The following is a 21972-nucleotide window of genomic DNA, read 5'->3' on the forward strand; positions in this document are numbered from 1 at the left end:
CATCGAAGTTGAAACACGTGGCAGAAACTGCTACCAGTAGCAGGACAGCAAGTTGGCCATGTGACAGACAACAGAGGCTCGTGGTGAAAGGACGGGAGAAAGGTGAACACAAGCACTTCTGTGGGCCAGGGCTTTTGCTTTTTTGTTTGATTGAAGTTTGTGGGTGAAAGCTGCATTTTCTAACTGCTGACACAAAACATGTTGGTGTTGTGAACTACGAAGGAGCTAGAAATAAACCGTAGTAGAATTTAAACAGGATACCGGAATGCCTGGCAGATAAAATGTAATGTGAAGTGAGAGAAGCATTTTGAGAGGCTGAACGAAGAGAGGGTATACAAAGTGAAGGATGCCATTCTAAAAGTAGTCGAGGTATGAAGGGATCGCTGGGAACAGAGGTACAGGTTAGTTCAACATGGAATTTGGCCATCACCTTCAAAACGATTCTAAACCTCGAGCCTATAAAACCGTCTTTTAAATGTTTTTATTTTACCCGCCTCAGCGTTTCCTCTGGCAGCTCGTTCCAAATACATTCCACACTCTGAGTAAAAAGTGTTTGTCCTCAGGTTCCTGTGAAATTGTTCCCATCTCAAAATAAACTTATGCCCTCTTGTTCTTGATTCTCAAACTCTGGGGGAAAAACTGAGTACATTCTCCCTTTCTATGCCCCTCCTGATTTTATATGCCTCAGTAAGATCAACTCTCAGTATCCTACATTCCAAATAGTCTTAGCAAGTCCAACTTCTCCCCTAACTAAACTGCTCAAGCCCTAGCAACATACTTGCAAATATTTTCTGCACTCTTGCCAGCTTACTACCATCTTTCCAATAGCAGGCCCACCAAAACTGAACACAGTACTCCAAGTATAGTCTCACCAGCATCCTGTACAACGGAAGCAGCACCTCTCAGCTTCTATACTCTGCCCTGACTGATAAAGGCCAGTATGTAAAAACCTTTTCTCATCACTGTGATTCCACTTTTAGGGAATCGTGTACTTGAACTCAAAGATCCCTCTGTTCCACTACATTTCCCAAGATCCGATAGTACTCTGAAAATCGAACCGTGATTTAAGTTTCAACATCTCATGTTTATCAGAATTAAACTCCATTTGCCATTCCTTGGCCCATTTATTCAGCTGATCAAGATCCTCCTGTAACCTTCCTCGCTGTCCACTACTTCAGTCACTGGTTTTATCTTCCAGGAGAAGACAATGTCGGCAGATTAAGGTACGTTGGAACAATGCCAATAGAGAATCACAGGCCAGTTAGTTTACAGACAACAGCAGGGAAAATGCAAGAATCTAACATTCAGACTATGAAAGCAATACTTGATTCTGGTGTTCAAAATAGAGGTTCTTTTAGAAGTCAGGAACGAGACATAAAACTTGTTGCTTCATGATCATTTTATTAAGAGTTGATAGAACAAAGACAACAGGTACAGAACAGTGATGGGGTCATGTTTTCTTGAAGAAAGATAGTCCCTAGTGTAAAACAGCTACATTTATACCCCAAGATAAAAGAAATTCCATTCAAATCCATAGATAAGAGATAACCAATTAGAAAATACTTATTCAATATTGCAGCAAAAATTAACCAATGAGAAAACACTCATTCATTTAATGAAATAGAAAGGAATCTGGGAAAAAGTCAACCGAATGTGGCAAGAAAGATGGGACAGGGAGGGGAAAGGGAGGCATTTATATCAAATAGAAAAGAGTGTTGCAGTTACTAGGGTAGGTGGTAGAAATAGAAGAGAGGAAATTGTGTGGACTAGGTTAAGGCTGAGGTACTGTGCATTAAACAAAACATTGAAAATGGTAGGGAAACACCAGACAGGATTGTGTGAGGAATGTCAGGAAGAGGAGTCAGTAGAACATGTAGTTTTGTGTTGCAGGAAGTATGGGATACAGAGAGAGATGATGAGAAATAAATTAAGGGAGTTGGGGATGCAGGAATTCACATTAAAAGGGTTGCTGGGCATGGGTGAGAGAGCACAAGTCCGGGTATTTTTAGCGTTTTTAAGGGGTACAGGGTTTTTTTATAGAATATGACGAATAAACAGGAATAGGATACTAGGATGGTCAAAGATGGGAGGGTGAAGTGTAGGTTTGTGTGTGTATATATATATATATATGTGTGTGGATTTAGAATGTATGTCTAGTGCACATTCTGGAGCAGAGGGTGGCGGTAATGCACCATTAAGCTGGATGCCAACCGCCGTAAAACAAGATACAGACAGACAGACAGAAATAGAAAGGAGGCATATAAAGGCTACTTAAAAGACAAGCAGAGAATTGTTGAAGAGCAAAGAAAATGACAATTAAAATTAAACAACAGGCACATCTGCCCAGACAGAGTCAGCACTAATTTATGCATGTGAAATATTACAAGCAAATCTGATTTTTGAAAACTGACCAATATAGTCCATTCCAATTTCCAAGGAGCATTTGATAACATGTCGTATTCAGGCACTAAATTAAATTCAGGTTCATCAGATTGGGGAAATGTTGTGTCAGCTGGGACCAATGATTGATTAACACATAGAAAACGGGTTGGCAACATATAACAAGTAGAATATTGCAATAATCTGAAATTAGACCTTAGCCATTTATAATTTATACAAATGGTTCAGATATGGCCATGTGGATCTACATAAAATATTGGATATACTGGGAAGGTTAAAGAGGATCTATGGAGAATAAAACATCCTTAGAACCAAAACATGGAAGGTGATTGACCTGCTGAGTATCTCCAGTATTTTCTCCTTTTATTTCCAACTTCCAGCATCCAGAGCTGGATGGGAAAGTAAAGCTGTGAAGAAACAAAGAAGCCTGCGAGGAGGATCGAGGAGGATCGAGTGAGGAGCAAGAACGTGGTAGATGGACAGAAGAATAGAAAAGCAGATTGAGAGACTGGAAACATTGATACCAGAGGACCCAGATATCCTCTCGTGTGAACAGAATTATGACAAGTTTGTCCAGCAATCACTCTTCATTAGAAAGTCAGAATGATGTGCACCTGAGGGACAATTCAATGTCTGGTATAAAAGGACAGCTTGAGTCAGAGGTGAGGAAGGCAAATGCAATGTTAGCATTCATCTCAAGAGGACTAGAATATAAGAGCAAGGATGTAATGCTGAGGCTTTTTAAGGGATTGGTCAAACTTGGAATATTGTGAGCACCTTTAGGCTACTTATCTAAGAAATTATATGCTGGCATTGGAGAGGATTCAGAGGAGGTTCACAAAATTGATTCTGGGAATGAAAAGGTTAATGTCTAAGGTGTTTGATGGCTCTGAGCCTGTAGTTGCTGAAGTTTAGAAGAATGGGGGGGGGGAGAATCTCATTGGAATCTATCAAATATTGAAAGGCCTACTGAGAGTGGATGTGGAGAGTATGTTTCCTATGGTGGGAGGGTCCAGGACCAGAGGGCACAGTCTCAGAATAGAGGGACATCCATTTAAAACAGAGATGAGAAGAAATTTCTTTAGCCAGAAGTTGGTGAATCTGTGGAATTCATTGCCATAGATGGCTTTGAGCCCAAGTTATTGAGTATATTTAAAGCAGAGATTGATAGGATCTCGGTTAGTCAGGGCGTCAAAGGTTACGGGGAGAAGACAGGAGATTGGGGCTGAGAGGAAAATTGGATCAGCCATGATGAAATGGCGGAGCAGACTCGATGGGACAAATGGCCTAATTTTGCTCCTATATCTTATGGTCTTATGATCTTGTATCCAATCGCTCCTTCTCAGTCCTGGAGAATGGGCAAAGAAATGGCAAATGGAATACAGTGTCAGGAAGTGTGTGATCATGCACTCTGATAGAAGAAATGAAAGGGTCGACTACTTTCTAAATAGAGAGAAAATACAAAAAACTGAGGTGCAGAGGGATTTAGAGTCCTTGTGCAGGATTCCCTGAAAGTTAAGATAGATAGATAGATACTTACAGTGTCACAGTGCATTGCAAGTGTACAAATATTAGATGAGAAGTAAGAAAGAATAAAAAAATGAGTTGCCTTAAAAATAAGATATACAAGATTTACAAGTGGAGATTTACGTATTTGATTTGCAGGCTGAGTCTGTGGTGAGGAAGGCAAATACAATGTTAGCTTTCATTTTAGGAGGACTAGAATGTAAAAGTAATGTTGAGACTTTATAAGGTACTGGTGAGGCCTCATTTGGCGTGTTGTGAGCAGTTTTGGGCCCCTTATCTCAGAAAGGATGTGCTGAAACTGGAGAGGGTTCAAAGGAGGTTCATGAGAGTGATCCCAGGGTTGAATGGCTTGTCATGTGAAGAGTGTTTGATGGCGCTGGCCCTGTATTCACTAGAGTTCAGAAGAATGAGAGGTGACCTCGTTGAAACCTATTGAATGGTGAAAGGCCTTGACAGAGTGGATGTGGAGAGAATGTTTCCTATTGTTGGAGAGTCTAAGACCAGAGGACACAGCCTCAAAATAGAGGGGTGTCCCTTTAGAACCGAGATAAGGAGGAGTTTCTTTAGACAGACAGAGGTGTGGAATTCTTTGCCACATGCAGCTGTGGAGGCCAAGTCTTTATATTTATTAAAGGCAGAGGTTAATAGATTCTTGATTGGTTAGGGCATGAAGGGATACGGGGTGAAGGCAAAAGATTGGGACTGGGAAGAAGAATGGATCAGGCATGATGAAATGGCAGAATGGACTCAATGGGACAAATGGCCTAATTCTGCTCCTATGTCTTATGATCTTATATCCAATCGCTCCTTCTCAGTCCTGCCAGTCTCACCTGATATAAAGATTCAGCTGTGCAAAACCTTGTCTAGATATTGCACAATCAATTCTATATATCTGGTATTATGAAATATTAAAGATTATGAATTTGACAAAATTGTTTTAGTATTTTAAAGTGCAACAATTGAAATTTTATAAAACTTTATTAAAATAAAATGCATTATGTCAACCAAAAGAACACCTATAGTTGAATAGTCCATTTCTAAATCTAAATAACAAAATCATAGGGTAAAGGAATACCTTTCAGTGATGCGATAACGTTCACTTCTTTTAATTCCATTCTGACAGCAATAAACACATATTTCATCAATATGACATTGAGAAGGCATTAACCAACCATAAACTGCATGCCAGCTTGAGATTTATGAAGGTATCAAAAAATTGTTACAATTCTTGTTAAACATAATGACAGAAAATAGTTTTTTAAGCTTGCATAAACTTCTCAAACTCTCTGTTTAAGTATACATTGGTCCTTTTTCAAACCTGTGTTGTAAAATAAAAACATGCTTGGATAAAAAATAAACAAAGGAGATATGGATGAATTTTAGTAATCCATCAGATTAAACTTTGGTCAGTATATAGGATAGAAGTGTTGCGTCATCTAAAATTGCAGAAGAGAATTTCAGCAACACTGGACGAGTATCTTTGTGTGGTACAGGTGAGCAACTGTTAATCAGTAGCCTTGGTTCCTTTACAAGATAATTGGGCATAAATTCTGAGAAGTGGTAGTATGGGTCTCTTTTTTTTGCAGAATAAAGCTGTTAGATATTAACAGGCCAGACGTATTAAAGTTGCACTTTGAACTGCTACACTCGAGTGGACTTCAGAGACACGCCCAAACAGCAGTGCACAGCCCATAGCTTAACCCCTGCTCTGGCCTCATCTACAAAAATGGAATTGATAGCTAGGTCTGCTGGAATTCCTCCCACAGCTCGAAGAACGTGTGACATGAGATCAACGGCATTACCAGACAGTATTAGACTGAAGTAGCTATATCTAACCTTGCCTGGTAAGACGTCAATCAACACGCAATCAGTAACCCCTGATTTATACTGAAAATGTAACCAGCAGAGTCAGGCTCATTTTCCAAGAGTCTGTTCTTCAGAAACTAAGGCCAAAAATGTCAAAACCAAGAAGGCAAATTATTTTTTTCTGCAATAACTTCTAATTGGAAAATGCTTGGAGAAAATTGCAGTAATTTTACCGCATGCAATAATCCTACCATGTGCAATAATTCAGAAGTTCACTGTCACTTCCCTGTGAGTAAATATTATAATCGAACGAGGCAAAAAACCCATAGTAAACTCCATTCAAACTAATACGCAGTTGCCTTCTCAAAGAATGATCTCCGTGTACTGATACCTTGTACTGTAACAGACACACTGCACGGCCAGATGCTACAAATCGGCAAAATCAAGTGGTCGTTTTAATCCAAAATCCATTTTACTTGTGAACAATATTATTCAGAATTCAGAATCTTATTAATCTAGCTTCTTCCAAGTCACTTTAAAAGCTATAGACTCTTTAAACATCTGGGAAGAAAGGACTTACATTTATAATAAATATATTAAGGAATCTTTTATAAATGTGATCAGTTTTATAATGCAGAATCCTTCACCTTCTCTTCACCAAACCCTTCTGGTATGTGAAATTTTCTATTAAGTTTTAGCCTTCCTTCACATTGATAAAGATAATAAATCATGTAATAACTTGGTTTGCATACTTCTTTTAGCAAAATAGTTGTTGAACAATCATATCTCAAAATTAGTTGAAGCAATTATTACCTCAGTTGTTGAAAGGCTGTTCTTCCCATAGTTGATAATAATCTCTACTAAAAAAATCACAATTCTTATCAGGAAACTACTCTCTTCTGGCTTAAATATAATATCTGGATTTCTTTTATGAAATAGGTTGTCAAAAAAAATTAGTTGTCTACTTGTGTACATCTGTAAGAAACTGTATCTGCAATATAGAAAGAATTCCACAAGAGGATCCCATATTCCAAGGGTTACTTCTCCCTGCCAAGGTAAAATTCCAAGGCAATTTAACAGCTCATTTTACTGATAAACCCAGGTTAAGAAACTAAGGCCAGTTTTTACTTATTTCATTTTGAGTTAGATATCAGCATTTCACTCCATGACAGACCAGTACTCTCATTCAGCATGGACTGCGGGCTTTGTTTGCATGTTCAGTTAATATTAAACAAAGGATTAGGCACTTCTCACGCAATAGGTACACCCAGTAACCAAGCACAGATAAGCACAGGCATTCTGGGAAAAGCGAGGCAGTGCAGCCTGCGACATCTGATATCAGCTTGGTTAATATTGGCTTCCATTGTGATGTTAACCACAATAAATCCCACCTGAAATAAATAACTGAAAGGGCATAACTGCACAATACAGGGGTAATATTCAGCTTTACATTACTGGCACAAACGGTGATCACATTTACTTCATGAATCAGCCAGGCCTTTTGTAGTCAGTTTACTCAGGACTCTTTATCAACATTGATTGAGGGTGGGGTAAAGTCTCATCTTAGTAAAGCTAACAAGCTAACCCATTAGCTTGAACACAGTCATCTTTGCCTGAATCCCAATGCCACAAAGCTCTGTCCTCCTTTCTGACATTACGTGTGCAAATGGAATGATTTCTCTTTTCCAACAATGTGCTTTAACTTTTCAAACATTTCCCTTGCTATTTTTCTGTTTACCCCGAGCATCCATCTAACCACTGGGTGTTTTGTGACCCCGACCTTGTGCTGAAACAGGGTGGTCCTAATGAGGATTATAATCATTCCATTTTCACAGTGGATGTCAGGAGGCATTTTGCTTACTAATGTATTAACACAATACTAATTAATCCTGTAGATTCAAGCATATGTAGTTCGAATGCATTTCAATAAATCACATTTAATAAAATCCTATGCGGTTAGTCTAAAACTATATGAATGTAAAAGAGAACAATTGCTTTTTCTAATTCACATGAAATTTGTTGCAGTTTTGCTCAAACAAAACCATGATATTTGAACTATAAAAGAAACCTACAACAGAAAAACTTTGCAATTTACAATGAACACATTTCACTGCTCAGTTTTCCCCACACCATTTATAAATACACCTCTCCAATGGAATTATGTTCATATACCCTCCTTCAGTTCCTGAAGAAGTGAACTGTAGCAACATTAGACCTTTAATTACCTCATTTTTTAAAATTTTAAACTACAAATTTTAAAAACCCTCCCTCTTTATAATGGTGACATTACAATAGTCTAAGAAACTATTCCATTTGAGATGCTAGGTAGCTGATGCACTTTTAAATGGGAATTAGAACTGGTGGCTGGATGTACCATCACTCTGGTTAGAATGGGAAATAGAATTCGAAGTTGGAGGTACTATCACTCTGGTTAGTGTGAGAGCAACTGGCCTCACACAAACAACACAGAATTTCAAAATGGAAAGGCAGGGGATTTAAACGCCTAAATTAGTATATATACAGTTAATCAAAATTAATTGATTGTGGTCACTTAAATTATTTAATATTTCTTCTGTTACTGAGATCCTGTATAAAATGTAAATAGAAACTACAACATTTAAATTTCTAAAACAATACCACACATGATTTAGGACACCATGTTGTCAGCATCCAAAACTTTTTGTTAGACGACACAGAGTAGCCTCAGGATAGAGGGACGTCCTTTAAGAATGGAGATGAGGATGAATTTCTTTACCCAGGGGGTGGTGAATCCATGGAATTCATTGCACAGATGGCTGTGGAGGCCAAGTCACTGGGTATATTTAAAGCGGAGGTGATAGATCCTTGATTAGTCAGGGTGCCAAAGGTTACGGGAAGAAGGCAGGAGAATGGGGTTGAGAGGGATAATAAATCAGCCATGATGGAATGGCAGAGCAGAATGGTTTAATTCCATTCTCATGAGTAATGGATTTAGGAGAAGATGTGGTAGCAAACTCGGGAGAGTGCAGAAGAGACTCAATAGCACATTGCCTGGGATGGAGGGCTGTAAATGTAAGGACCGATTACATGGGCTGAGCTTTCTCTCACTATGATGGATGAGGCAGAGGGAAGATCTGATAGAGGTTTATAAAATTGTGTGAGTGTGGATAGGAGAGATAGTTAAGAATCGTTTTCCCAGCGCAATGGCGTATAAAACTAGCTGTCACACGTTTAAAGTGAGAATGGAGAAATTTGAAGGAGATCAGAAGGGTAGGATTTTCGAGATGGAGGACTGTGGTTATCGGTGATAAACTGCTGGGGGTGGGGGTAGAGACAAAATTCAATGACACCATTTTAAAGGCGTTTGGGGGCTGGGGTAATTGAAAGGGCACTTTTCTCCGCTCCACTGTTCCAGGAATAGGATTCCATGACCTCTCATTGTTTTGTGCCTGTGCAGGCCCCTTTGAACATTCTGTCTAATCAGCCCCACTCCCTGCTCCGTATGGCCTTGCAATTGGACCCCCTTCAGGAATTCACCATTACAGAATGGGAGTAAATTTCTGCTTGGAGTTTAAAATCAGATTAAGGGCTTATTGTTGCTAATTGCCAGTGCTGGCGATCACCCCTGTTTAGTTAGTAAGGAAAAACAATTGTAAATGTGCTTATCTCCACTTCACTGTTCACTGATCAGAAATCTGCTCACTTTAACTATGCACTTTTGAATTCTCTGCCACATCTCATTTGCTTTTCTGCTTCCATCCAAACGCACTCTAACTGCTTTTTTAATGGTCCCCTTCCTCTCCATGGATATTTACACCTGCTGTTCAGCACCCGTCCTTCTCCCTACTGCAAGACGTTGGCTTGTGTGAGTAGAAGAATGGGGGGGGCGGGGGGAGCTCATTGAAACTTATCGAATGTTGAAAAGTCCTAGATAGAGTGGATGTGAAGAAGACGTTTCCTACAGTGAGGGAGTCTAGGATCGGAGGGCACAGACTCAGAACAGAAGGATGTCCATTTAGAACAGAGATGAGGAGGAATTTCTTGAAATAGAAGGTGGTGAATCTGTGCAGTTTGTTGTCACAGGTGGTTCTGGAGGCCAAGTCATTGGGTATATTTAAGGCGAGGTTAATAGATTCTTGATTTGTCAGGGCATGAAGGGATATGGGGAGAAGGTTGGAGACTGCGGTTGAGAAGGAAATGGATCAGCCATGATGAAATGGCAGAGCAGACTCAATGGGCCAAATGGCCTTATTCTGCTCCTATATCTTATGTTCTTATGTCCTTAACAAATAATGTAGTAGACAAGTTAATCTTTTATCTTCATGCAGATTATTAATTTCTCACAATTTAACAACAGGTGGAGTCTCCTGTGGAAAGAATATTGTTCTTTTCAATTAAAAAGTGAGGACAAGTTTGGGCACTTTATACTGACTGATCCTGCAATATAGCGCTTTGGAAAAATAACTTTCTTGCCTTAGAAAGTCAGTTGCAGTTCTTATCCCATACAAATTCACCACTGGGGTGAAATTTCAATATTCCAGTGATGAATTGCTTCTCCAATCTTACCGTGGCAGATTTATTGTAGAATAAAAAGTAATAGTATTAAATTCCCTATTATCTGATAATAAACTTCAATTTATTGGTAATCATTCTATGTATTAGTCACCTTCACCTGTTTAATGTCTCCTGTGTTCACCTTGAGACAACAATCCCTTTGAAATGCTTCAGGTAAGAATTAACCAGCCACTGGCTACGTCAACTAGCAATTATAATCTGAATAAGAGAATACCTCAGTGTACAACACTTCCGATATCATTTCCTGATATTACACATTTCTTTTCCTTTCATTCCAGAAATTAGTGCTAAAGAATTCAAATGTTTTACTGAAAAATTACTTTTCATCCCTCATTACCTTTCAAACAAATCAAAATAGTTCAGCGTCACGAATAACCATTAATAATTTCACATCATAACTAAATAGTTTTAGCCATTAATAACCATTAATAATTCCAGATATCTTAATTTACAGCACCATTTATATGGAGAAATATATATTTCTCAAGACAAACTTCTCTACCTGCTTGTTCTTTCCGGTCTAGATTTGCAGGGTTTAGACTAGAAAAGAAAAAGCCAGCTGTAATTCACCTATTATTGTTGGACACTGGTGTGCAGTGGGCTTCAAGGGAAGTATCACGTCTTTTTTTAAGCATTCTGTGATGAGGAATTGAACCAGTAGTTTACTAATTTGTTCGTCTTACAAACAAAATATATAATATTTTACAGTTGGTCAAACTGTGAACAGTATTTTATTATTGGCTCACAAATTTTTGATGAACAAAAAGAAGGAATTTCATGCGGCACCCAAGTAACATCAGATGCATGGAACTTAAATCGTACTCACTCAGCCTCTTGATTCCTAGAAGGCAGGTTCTTGGATGAGTGGTGCAATGATAAAAGAGGGGAGATGGTTTAAGTATTAGCCAGTATTACTTCTCTACAACTCTTTTAAAATGATTATGAAGCAATGTTTGTGTAATGTCTACAATGAAGGGAATAGTGGTCCTTCTGGTCTGGAAGATTTGGTCTTATTTCAGATGATGAAGAGATCGGTGAGTCTTTCATGGGGGAAATGTAGATAAGGTTCCTCATGGAAAACCCCAGAATTACTTTTCTATTTCCTGACAAACCCTTACCTTCCTACAGCAAATCAAATAACTGGTCAAGCCTGTACTTCAATAACAGGGGCATTGCCAGGATGGAGGCCTAGAGTTATGAGAAGCAGCTTGGCAGGCTGGGGCTGGATCCTCTTGAGTGAAGATGGCTGAGCAGTGACTTTATAGACATTCATAATCAGTCTTTTTCACAGGGTAGGAGAGTCTAATTCTAGAGGGCATTGGTTTACAATAAAGGGGGAAAGTCTTAAAAGTGACCTGAGGGTGGGGTATGAAACGAGTCATCCATAGATATGGTATAGATTGAGAGTCCTCAGTGACAGGAACACCATCCCGATGTCCTATAACAAGAAACTCAAATACTGAGGGACCGAGAGTCCTCAGGAACACCATCCCGAGGTCCTATAACAAGAAACTCAAATAAGACTACCAGAAGTCTATAGGCTTCAGGGAACATTCATTTCCACAAATTAAGGTTGTCAGAAAGTGCTAGAAAATCATTAACACTGCTGTCTTCAAACACGCTTTAACAGAACTCCAGTATATTGAAATGCAAGTGCAGAAAATTCTTTAGAAAGTTATATTTGCAGAACTGAGAACAGCAGATCTTGCATTAATTATTTTTAAAAATTCTGATGTGTTCCTGAGCACCTTTGTCTCACCTCACAGATTACAGCACATAGTGTGACTTTCAGTACGAATATTTTGAGTATTTCAACAGGTCTAGAAATTAATCCCAGTATCCAAAGATTTTGCTACCATCAATGTATAAATTATATTCATTGGCTGTTGACTGTGGCACACTCTTTAAACATCGTTACCAGACAGTGTTAGAACCTAGCAATGCAATCCAGCACTGCCTAGTAAGATGCTCACAGAGGACCAGCATTCGACCAGAACCAGAGGAACGTCTTTCTTCTCTGTAATTGTATTTTTATTTAGAGGTACAGTGTGAACCAGGCCCTTCGAGCCTCACTGCTAGCAACCCACCGATTTAACCCTGCTCTAATCACTGGATAATTTTACAATGACTAGTTAGCCTTCTAACCAGTACATCTTTGGAATGTGGGAGGAAACCCACAAGATCATGGGGAGAATGTACAAACTCCTTACAGAGGACACCAGAATTGAACTTGGAACTCCAATACCCCAAGCTGTAACAGTGATGCTCTAACCATTACCATTTGTAACACTGCACTTCTCAATTTAGTGATAGTTGCAGAGGCTAACTTTAAAAAGCAAACTCAAAATATGCGAAGGTAAAGATTGGGACTGTGAGACGCAATATCTTCATTGTATTTCATTAGCGTCATAATACTCTATCTTTTTTAGGAATTATTTTACTAAATTGAACAACTATTGTTCATTCTAAACCAGGGCTTCCCAACCTTTTCTATGCCATGGACCAATACTATCAACCGAGGGGTCCATGGGCCCCAGTTTGCGAACCCTGTTCTAATGTAATGGAGCAAGATATGTAATTTCAAAGTCTTAAAACAACATGTCTCACAATTCGTACACGTATAATTCCTCTGATAAAATTATGCTTTCCAATGTATTGTTACTGACTGTAATTTAAAAAGAAAAACTAGTTCAATATTTTTGCTTTGTGTTGTTTTGCATTGTATGATCTTCATCAATGTAATGGTGTAGCTACTGACCTGGATCTTCTACGTAACGGAGAACAAAAAAATTACGGTTTTGAACTCCTAAAATTATTTAATTAAAGAAAATAAGAAAATTCAACAAGGCGATTGTAGCTGTGTCAGCTGGAAAGAGATCCTTTCTGCCAGCACTTTGTCTGTAAATCATGCCTTTTCAAATATACATTGAAGCATTTTTAAGTATTCCCTTGAAGATGGTAAATTCCAGATCTCTACAGCTCTCTGGAGGAAATAATTCCCCCTCATCTTTCCTCTAATCATTTACCAACTCAAAGAATAATTCCACAATGCAGAGTCAAGCATCTTGTCTGTGTTTATAGACACAAGGAAGTTCTATGAAATAGCAAAGATTGTAAAATATGGGGAAAGATGGGAACAGGAGAAATAGTGCAAATCTTTCAAGTGCTACGTCTTTGGACTGTGGGAGGAAACTGGAGCACCTGGAGGAAACCCACATGGTCATGGGAGAAGGTACAAATTCCTTACAGACAGCGGCGGGATTTGAACCTGGGTCTTCTGTACTGTACATTGTTGTGCTAACCATGACAGAGATTTAATTTAATGAAGATGCCTGCAGCAGCTAGAGCAGCTAAATTTAGTTTCCGGTGTTGTTCGATCTTGAAGTTGACTGGACTCTTCAAAGTTTCTAACATCTGGAATATTGTGTGAAAGTTGGTCAGTTTACCAAAAGATAGTCTTGCCGGTCTGAGCAGTGAGAAAATGTATAGATGACTGAAAATGGAAGGTAAGTTCAGCAGTTGTTGTTGAGTTCCATCGAGTCATCGTTGATTCGTGGCGATCCTATGGATTGTTTGCTTAATTCCACTCCTATGTCTTATGGATGTAGTTGTGATAAAGAACGTGCAGCGAATGTTCACTGGTTTGATCCCTGGGATAGCAAGTTTGTCATACGAAGAAAGGTTAAACAATCCTTAAGTGATTTCACTGAAATGTACAAAATTGTGTTGAGGGGTAATGCAAAATTGATTCTAACCTTCCCTGAGGTATCTGGAATAAGGGTGGGCCTTTCAGGACATAAAAGAGAAGAAATTTCTCCATGCAGAGTCCGAGAGCACTCTGATGTCACAGTCATCGAGGCAGAGATCAATGGATATTTGGATTTCAGGGTATCAAGGGGCATGGTGTTAAAGCAAGGAAGTGGTTCAAAGATCTGTCATAGTCTTAGGGTACAATTTAATAGCCTATTTTAATCTTTATATTTCATGTTCTGATACCAATTAAACGTCAATACTCAAATTCCAGTGAAGACACATGCAGAATTTATTAATTAGAAAATGTTAGATTTGTCTCCATGAATACTGGGAGATAGACATATTCGTATGGATGGTTCACTAAACATCAGCAGGCAGGTATACTAACTAGCTGTTATTACAAAGCGGTTGGAGTCCAGAAACAGAGAAGTATAGTACAAGTGTTGATGGAAAACTTTCTACATTTTGGTCCCCTTACATAAAAAAGGACTTGCTGGCCAGCCATGTGAGAGATTTGAATGACAGGATATAGTTACAAGGTAAGGGATGGGATTTAAAACAGAGGTGAATAGGAATATCTTAATTGCAGATGGCAGAGAAATTCTGGAATTTTCTATCCTAGAAGTCAGAGGGTAGATCACAGTGAGGAGGCAGATAACATTCTGAAAGATCAGGGAGTTGAGGAAATGGGGAAGGAGCGTAGCAGAGGTGTGGAGGCCTAGTGTAGGTTCACCATAATCATGTAGAATGATGGGCTAGATGCTCCATTCTGCTCCATTGTGCAAAGGTTGTAAATTCTAGTTCCATGCCAGCACATTGTCACACTGGAGCAGCTGAGAGATTGCTGTGTATCAGGTGACATGTTTGACAAAGATCCTGCCTGCTCAGTTAGGTGGAACAGATGAATTTTTTGCCACTATCTTGAGGAGTTGAGGAATCCCAACAATGGTCACCTCCCAACACAAATCTCCAAAAAATTCATCGTGTTATTGTTGTGTACATAATACTGCTGGGGGTGACGTGGTAGTGTCGTAATTAGCACAACGCTTTACAGTACCAGCAACCTGGGTTCATTTCCTGCTGTGCCTGTAAGGAGTTTGAATGTTCTCCCCGTCATTGTGTGGGTTTCCTCCTGGTGTTTCAGTTCCAAGCAAGTACCGGTTACCAGGTTAATTGGACCTTGTAAATTGTCCTGTGATTCGGCTAGTGTTAAATCAGGGTATTGCTGGGCGACGTGGCTCAACGGGCTGGAAGAGCCTGCTCTGAGCAGTATCTCAATAAATAAATATATAATCCCCAGCAAGAAACAAAACACTGGACTCGATGGTTCAGGCAGCATCGGCTTGATGCTGGATTACTATCTCCAAGTTGGCTGTATCATTGCCTACGTTCCAACACGTACCCAAAAGATCCCTCACTGCTTGAAATGCTATAACCAGGAAATGAAAAGTGTATTAGAAAAATGCAAGTTCTTCTTTACAACCTGTCCATAATTACAATGATTTCAAATAATATCTTTAAAGCAAAAACAGATCTCCTATTCTTCCTTTGATATCATCTGGGAGAGAAACTGAACTGTGTAGTCAAGGACACAAGAGTGAGTGACATAGACTGAGAGCAGAATTCATATTATGGGCTGAAGGGCCTGTACTGTGATGTTCTACTTGTACAAGGAAGTAGTCAGCAACTTCATTTCGTATGGGATATTACCTCAGCCCTATGATGTTTCCTCCAAAATACAGCGATTGCAACGATTTGGTTGAAATTGCAATTTTGTGGAGCCACAATAGAAAATATTATTCCAGGAATTCACGATTGCATTCATTAATTTTCCTCAGTATCACCTGCTCATCATTTCCTCTTCTCCTCATTATCACCTTCTTTCTGCCTGAGTAATTTGGATTTGTGCCCTGCTTTTAGCGATAAAAGCTAGCTATTCTTCTGGATAAATTAGATTATGTTCAATTGCATCTTATTAATTGCACTTCCTGAGTAATCCTAACCTCTCAACTTTATTTTTCTCGTTGTATAAATCCAAAATAAAAGCTTGCTGGTGATAATAAACCGGATTCTGATTCTGAATTGAAACAAAGATCAGTGGATGGTCTGAATGAAAGATCATCCCAGTGAAAAAATCCGAGCAATTTCTCCTTTCAGCTGTAAGCTGACAAAATGAAAACATGTTCTGTTATTTTACTAATAAGTTTGTTTTAGCACAGAAAGGTAGCCTTATGATAGTCTACAAAACTTGCTAAAATATGCCCTACCTTACGAATGCAAGTAATGACTTCATTTTCACTTCCTATTGGCTGGGGAGAGTTTGCTGTGAAAGGAAGCAGTGTTAACAGTGCCACTCAGCTGAAGAACTACCGAGACAGTACTCTGAAAATCAATGCAACATTACAGAGATCATGCAAAGACGTGAAACAAGTACACTCATCGCCCCTTCATTAAGGAAAATCTATCATAAGAATGAAATAATAAATGGTCAATTCTTTCAACTTTCAAACCAACTGCTGAGTTTTACCTGGTCCCCCTGAGTCTGTTAGCCAGAAACTTCTATTCTTCTGTTTGTACTGAATTCTTCTCCGATGAAATCAGAAAGCCATCGTCATCATTACCAGGCAGTATTAGAATACACGTTACATCCAATGCTGCCCAGTAAGATGGCAATAACTCCCCAGCACTCTTTCAATCTCATTTTGCCAGCAACCATTCTCAAAGTAATTGCTGGTAACAAGGGTATAAAAGTGTATTCTAATCACTGTCCTCACTTCTAACAAAGTCCATTTCTTACACGTTTCTGCTCTAAGTTGCTAAATATGCCATTTTCTTCTTTCTGTTACACTGTTGTGTTTCTTATTAAGTACATTGACTTTCTTATCATTTAAATCAAGTTTTTGTTAAAAATAACTTGGTTCAAGTGAATTTTATGTTTCTTGTTTAAATTTTCACTGTATTTATTGGATATTGTATACATTTTCCTTGTCTTTATTGGACATGGATTCACATTTTGCTTGCAATCACTATTTCATAAAGTTTTACATTTTGACTAAAAAGCTTCTGTTGACAGTCCATTATGGGAATGCCAAATTTATCATCCCTGTTCCTCAAACAAACTCAGCTCTCCTTATCCTCTGTTCCCAGTGAAATGAAGTTAACAAATTAGCTTAATTCAGATAAATGCAAGGTGTTGCATTTGATAAGATAAGGCAGGGCTCATGACAGGGCCCTGGGGAATGCTGTAGGACAGGGAGACCTAGTGGTACAGGGACACTATTCCCTGAAAGAGGCACCACAGGTAGATGGGGTGGTGACTCAGAATACTGAGTTCAGGAGTTAGGACATTACGTTACAGCTTTGCAAGATATTGCTAAGGTCACATTTAGGGAACTGCATGTAGTTCTATCTGTCCTGCTATAGGAAGAATAGCATTAAACTGGAGGATGTAAAAATGATTTATGAGGATGTTACCAGGACTGGAAAGCTTGGGTTCTGTGAAGAGGTTGGACTTTTATCCTACAGCATAGGAGGTTTAGGAGTGACCTTATAGATCAGGGGCCAACCGACCCCTTGGTTAATGGTATGGGTCCATGGCATAAAAAAGTCTAGGAACCCGTGTTATAGAGGTTTCTAAATTCATGCGAAGGAACATCTTCACCATCGTACAGATACAGTTCCCACTGAGCACCCTCACCGTCTTATAGGTACAATTCTACCACCAGACATCGCCCACTACGAGTGAAAAGTTCAATTTCTCTTATAAACCATCTTGATATTAAAATGTTCAAAATAAATTATAGTATCAGTGTGCTTTCACAGAAAAGTTTTACGTATCCAAACACACTTACAAAAGGAAAAATGATCAATACTATACAGATATATCACAGATACTTAAACGTAATTCTTTCTGGTTGAATATATAAAAGTGGTATTATTCTGAATTTCATTATTGACCCACTATGAAAGTTCAAAGTAAACTTATTATCAAAGTACACATATGTCAGCATACACCACCCTGAGAGTCATTTTCTTGCAGGAATTCACAGTAAATAAAGAGTCACTATAGAATCAATGAAAGACCACATCCAATAGGACGGACAAGCAACTAATGTGCGAAAGACAATGAACCGTGCAAGTACAAAAAGAAAAAAAAACAACAATAAATAAGCAATAAATATCGAGAACATGAAGTGAGGAGTCCTTACCAATGTATACTAATAATATGCCAATGAGTTTTTAAAAGCTGTTCTAAAACAGTTTAAATTCTGTTAGTCAATGTATCCTATAGATTACTACAGCCCCTTCCTATTCTATTAAGGAAAAAAAACTGGCACCTCTATTTATGAAGCTTCTTTTTCAGTAAACCAGGAACTTCAGCCATGAAGGTTTACAAACTCGTAGCTGCATTGTGAAAAGTCTGCCTGAATTTAAAACTCAAGCTTTGACTTGCTATGTAACTGCACATGATCCAAATAGGCAGAGATTTGGTGCCTCAGGAGGTGACATCACTCGTTTTCTGTCGAAAATGAAAGCACTCAGAAAAGGTGAACATAAAACCTAGAATGAAATACTATGCTAAAGGCTTCCACCGACGGAGAATTTGCAGAGTCATTCTCATACAAACTCTTTTAAATCTTAAAGCAAAAAGGCAAAAAAACAAGAAAAAACTTCATCTGCTGCCTGTGGTTCCAGGGACATGAGCTAATCCCACCATTTTGTACGGCAGCTGTGGAAGGAGCAGCAAAATGGCTTCCAGTATTCCTGAACACCACAAATTAATGAAGACTTTTCAGTCTGCAGCTCTACTATCAGACCAAAAAAAACCCACAACATTACTGGTTCTAACTTGTCAGATGCATTACTGAAAGACGTTGCATAGAAGGAAAAGTTGAAGATTTTCAGGGAAGCTAAAATGCAAACAAGAACGCAATCACACTCAGTTCCAAGCTGTTAGTTATTGTCCTTTTTTAGCCCTGGTGAAAGTCTGATCTACTCACTAGCCCTGATGGACCTGTTGTGTGTCTGTAGCATTTTCAACCTTTATTGATTTATGGGTCACATTCAGACGAACAGAGCATCTAATCAGAAATAACCAATAAAATGTGTTTGATTCTGGTTGTTAAAAGGACCACTTTTATGTGTTTCAAACCTTCTTCATATACAAATCAATAAAATGCTCTCTATGGATATTACAAATTAGTACTTAGTTCTTAAAAGACATTTAGAATATTCAGTCTGACAACCAGTTTTGACACAAAGAAGTACTTCCACCAACTTAAAAATCACCTTTGGAAAGATTCAAATAGTTTTAAAATATCTATTTCAAAGTGGTCAGCTGAGTGAGAACTGTTCTTCAACATAATATTCTGGCTAATCTGCAACTGCAGACTTCTACATTGGTTCATTAAAATGCTTGTTAGTGTCATAGAGCTGGAGATTTATCTAAAAAATAAGCCAGATATTCAGGTAAGCAATGTTTATATTAATAAAATATACACTTGGGGATTACCTAAAATGTCCTAAAAAAACAGCTCAATAGATGTAATGAAAATAAACTTGAAGATATCATCGCAGCAACACGGACACATCATCTTCAAATATCATAACTGACAAAAGTAGAGCAACTTAAGCAACATAGAACTGAATTCATTTGATTGCCTTCTTTAAAAACTAAAAAATTCCCTCAACTGTTTGTAACACAGCCCCTGCAAGCATATTTTACTGGAAGAACAATGATTTAAAATTATACGATTTTGTTAAGCTGTGAAAAGAGATTGTGTTATTTTTTTCTGTAAGAAATAATTTCCATAATTAGAATGGGGTAATGTTTAATAAGATGTCCTAATTCCTGACACAACTGACCAAAACAAAACTCTGTCACTGATATCAGAGATAAAACAAAACTATACATGATGGTTAGTTGTTAAACTCTGCTAAGGAACTCAGAACAAATAAACTAGATTAGGCTTACATTTCCTGATCCTGCATTTGTACATTCATATCAATTGATCTAACATTTGTGATCATGGCGACTTCCAGTTAATATCAACGTATTACCCAGAACAAATTAAACGTAATCACAAACGCGACTGTAATCCAGACTCATCAAAAAAGCTATTCCTGAGTAATCTAGTTTATCCATTTTCTTCACAATTTCTGCATTTATTTTCTTTGCATCTTTGCACAAAGAAAACTAATTAACTTTGGAACAATAACAATTCATTCAAGCTTCAACAAATAAGGAGAAATTTACACTAATGGTCATTTCAAAGATCCAGGTATGAACGAAGATATTTTGTCTATAATTCTAGAGCCAGGATATGAAACAGATGAGCAATTTTTATAAAAAACTGCAAACTGACTGCTTCAGTGAAAATGAAAGGAACAAGTTGGAAACCAACGGCTCCAAATGCACGAATGTTCAGTTACCATTGGAAAACTAAAGTAAAAGAAAGAAAGGATGTTTTCCACCCATCTGGCAACACCCCCTAAAGAAAAACATTTCTCTGAAATCTTTTCTTTCTTTAAAGAAATTAATCTGATGTTGCCTTGCTTTGTACTGTCCACTTTAGGAAGGTTGTTCAATGTCATCTCTGTTACTGTATAACTACTAACAGTAACTGAATGTGCCTATTTTTTCCTGTCATTTCTACGTTATATTAATTAAATATTTGGATTGTTTTCAGGGTACTTAATGTCTATTTTAAACAAACAATAATCAGGGTTTCTGGAACAGAAGAATTGGAGGGGATATACTCTATTGCAGAATATCCCAATAACTTTCGCAATTTCCCTACTCTGCATATTGCTTTAGCAGAAAATAAAATTATAAATCAAAAGGAAATGGGTTTCCTTTTCAAACAGCACTAAACAGAATTTGTCTAGGTTTCAAACAAAGGCCACATAAAGTTTTGGTTTTGGAAGCCATGTTCAGCTTGATGAACTGCGGAGGGCAATAATTCATTCCGGAACTTTCTGTACTTGGCTTTTCATTGTAATCCTAGTTCTATAAAAGGGTAAAGAGTACCTCCCATCTGTATTAACCCTTGAACTACACAAGATTCATCAAATTAGGAAGAATATTCTTGAACTCAAATAAATTTTTTAAAATGATTAAAAAACAAAAGTGACTATGTTAGCAGCACGCAAGTTCTCAAGCTCTGATTAATGTCTAACTGGTGTAAAAATGTTAACAACATTCTACCGTTTAGTAACAAATGTTCCCAGCTTTACCAGCGATAGTACAGAAATGTGGATTACGGGGAGAAACACGAGAAAAGTTTGTTAGTTGAATCTGTGCCCTGATACTATTCTCTCACTTATTTATACAAAATAACTAGAGATTAAAGACATCCAACTTGGTTAATAAAACATCCTGAAGGGAATTTGTTCCTGAATGTGACTCACTACTCCAACAAAACACTTTCTCAACAAAGTAAATGATTTGAATGTACAAAAAGCTGTTTTGAATGTTTATCATATGCAAATAGTTGGCATAAAAGAAGCATAGTTTAGTCTGCAGATACCAAACAAAATTCTTTAGAATGGGAAAGTAGAATTAGGGAGGGTACAAGGAAAGCAAAAGGAGAAAATTTGAATGGGAATAAGTAACACCTGTAATCTTACCGTCAAGAAAGGCAACACAAAGAGAAACCCTCAGTTTACCCGACTCGTGAATAATGTGGCTTCTCTGGTCATTTTGAACCCTTGAAATATAAAACCCATCTAATGGTTGCCTGGCTACAGGCTTCATTTAGTTAATCATCAGCATTATTACCAATGTGCAGGCCTTGGGAAGAAAGGAAACTATGAATAAGACATGTAGAGAACGAAGCACACACCAGCTCCCCACCTGTGTAATACCAGCAATTAGCCACCAGTGTTACCTTCGTCTGTGCCCACCCCTTTCAGCCAACGCCTGGACAAGGT

General features: G+C 38.1%; 1 protein-coding gene across 1 annotated transcript in view; it reads right to left on the bottom strand.

Moving 5' to 3' along the window:
- LOC134337781 (protein polyglycylase TTLL10-like) overlaps positions 1–21704 on the bottom strand; it is a 172687-nt gene extending 150983 nt beyond the window's left edge. Inside the window, exon 1 of the mRNA XM_063033018.1 lies at positions 21670–21704. The gene's annotated coding sequence lies outside the window, so the exon portion shown is untranslated. The remainder of the gene's footprint in view (positions 1–21669) is intronic.
- Positions 21705–21972: the final 268 nt, after the last annotated feature.

Source organism: Mobula hypostoma, chromosome 25, assembly GCF_963921235.1.
Source record: "Mobula hypostoma chromosome 25, sMobHyp1.1, whole genome shotgun sequence".
In the NCBI taxonomy this organism is placed as follows: Eukaryota; Metazoa; Chordata; class Chondrichthyes; order Myliobatiformes; family Myliobatidae; genus Mobula; species Mobula hypostoma.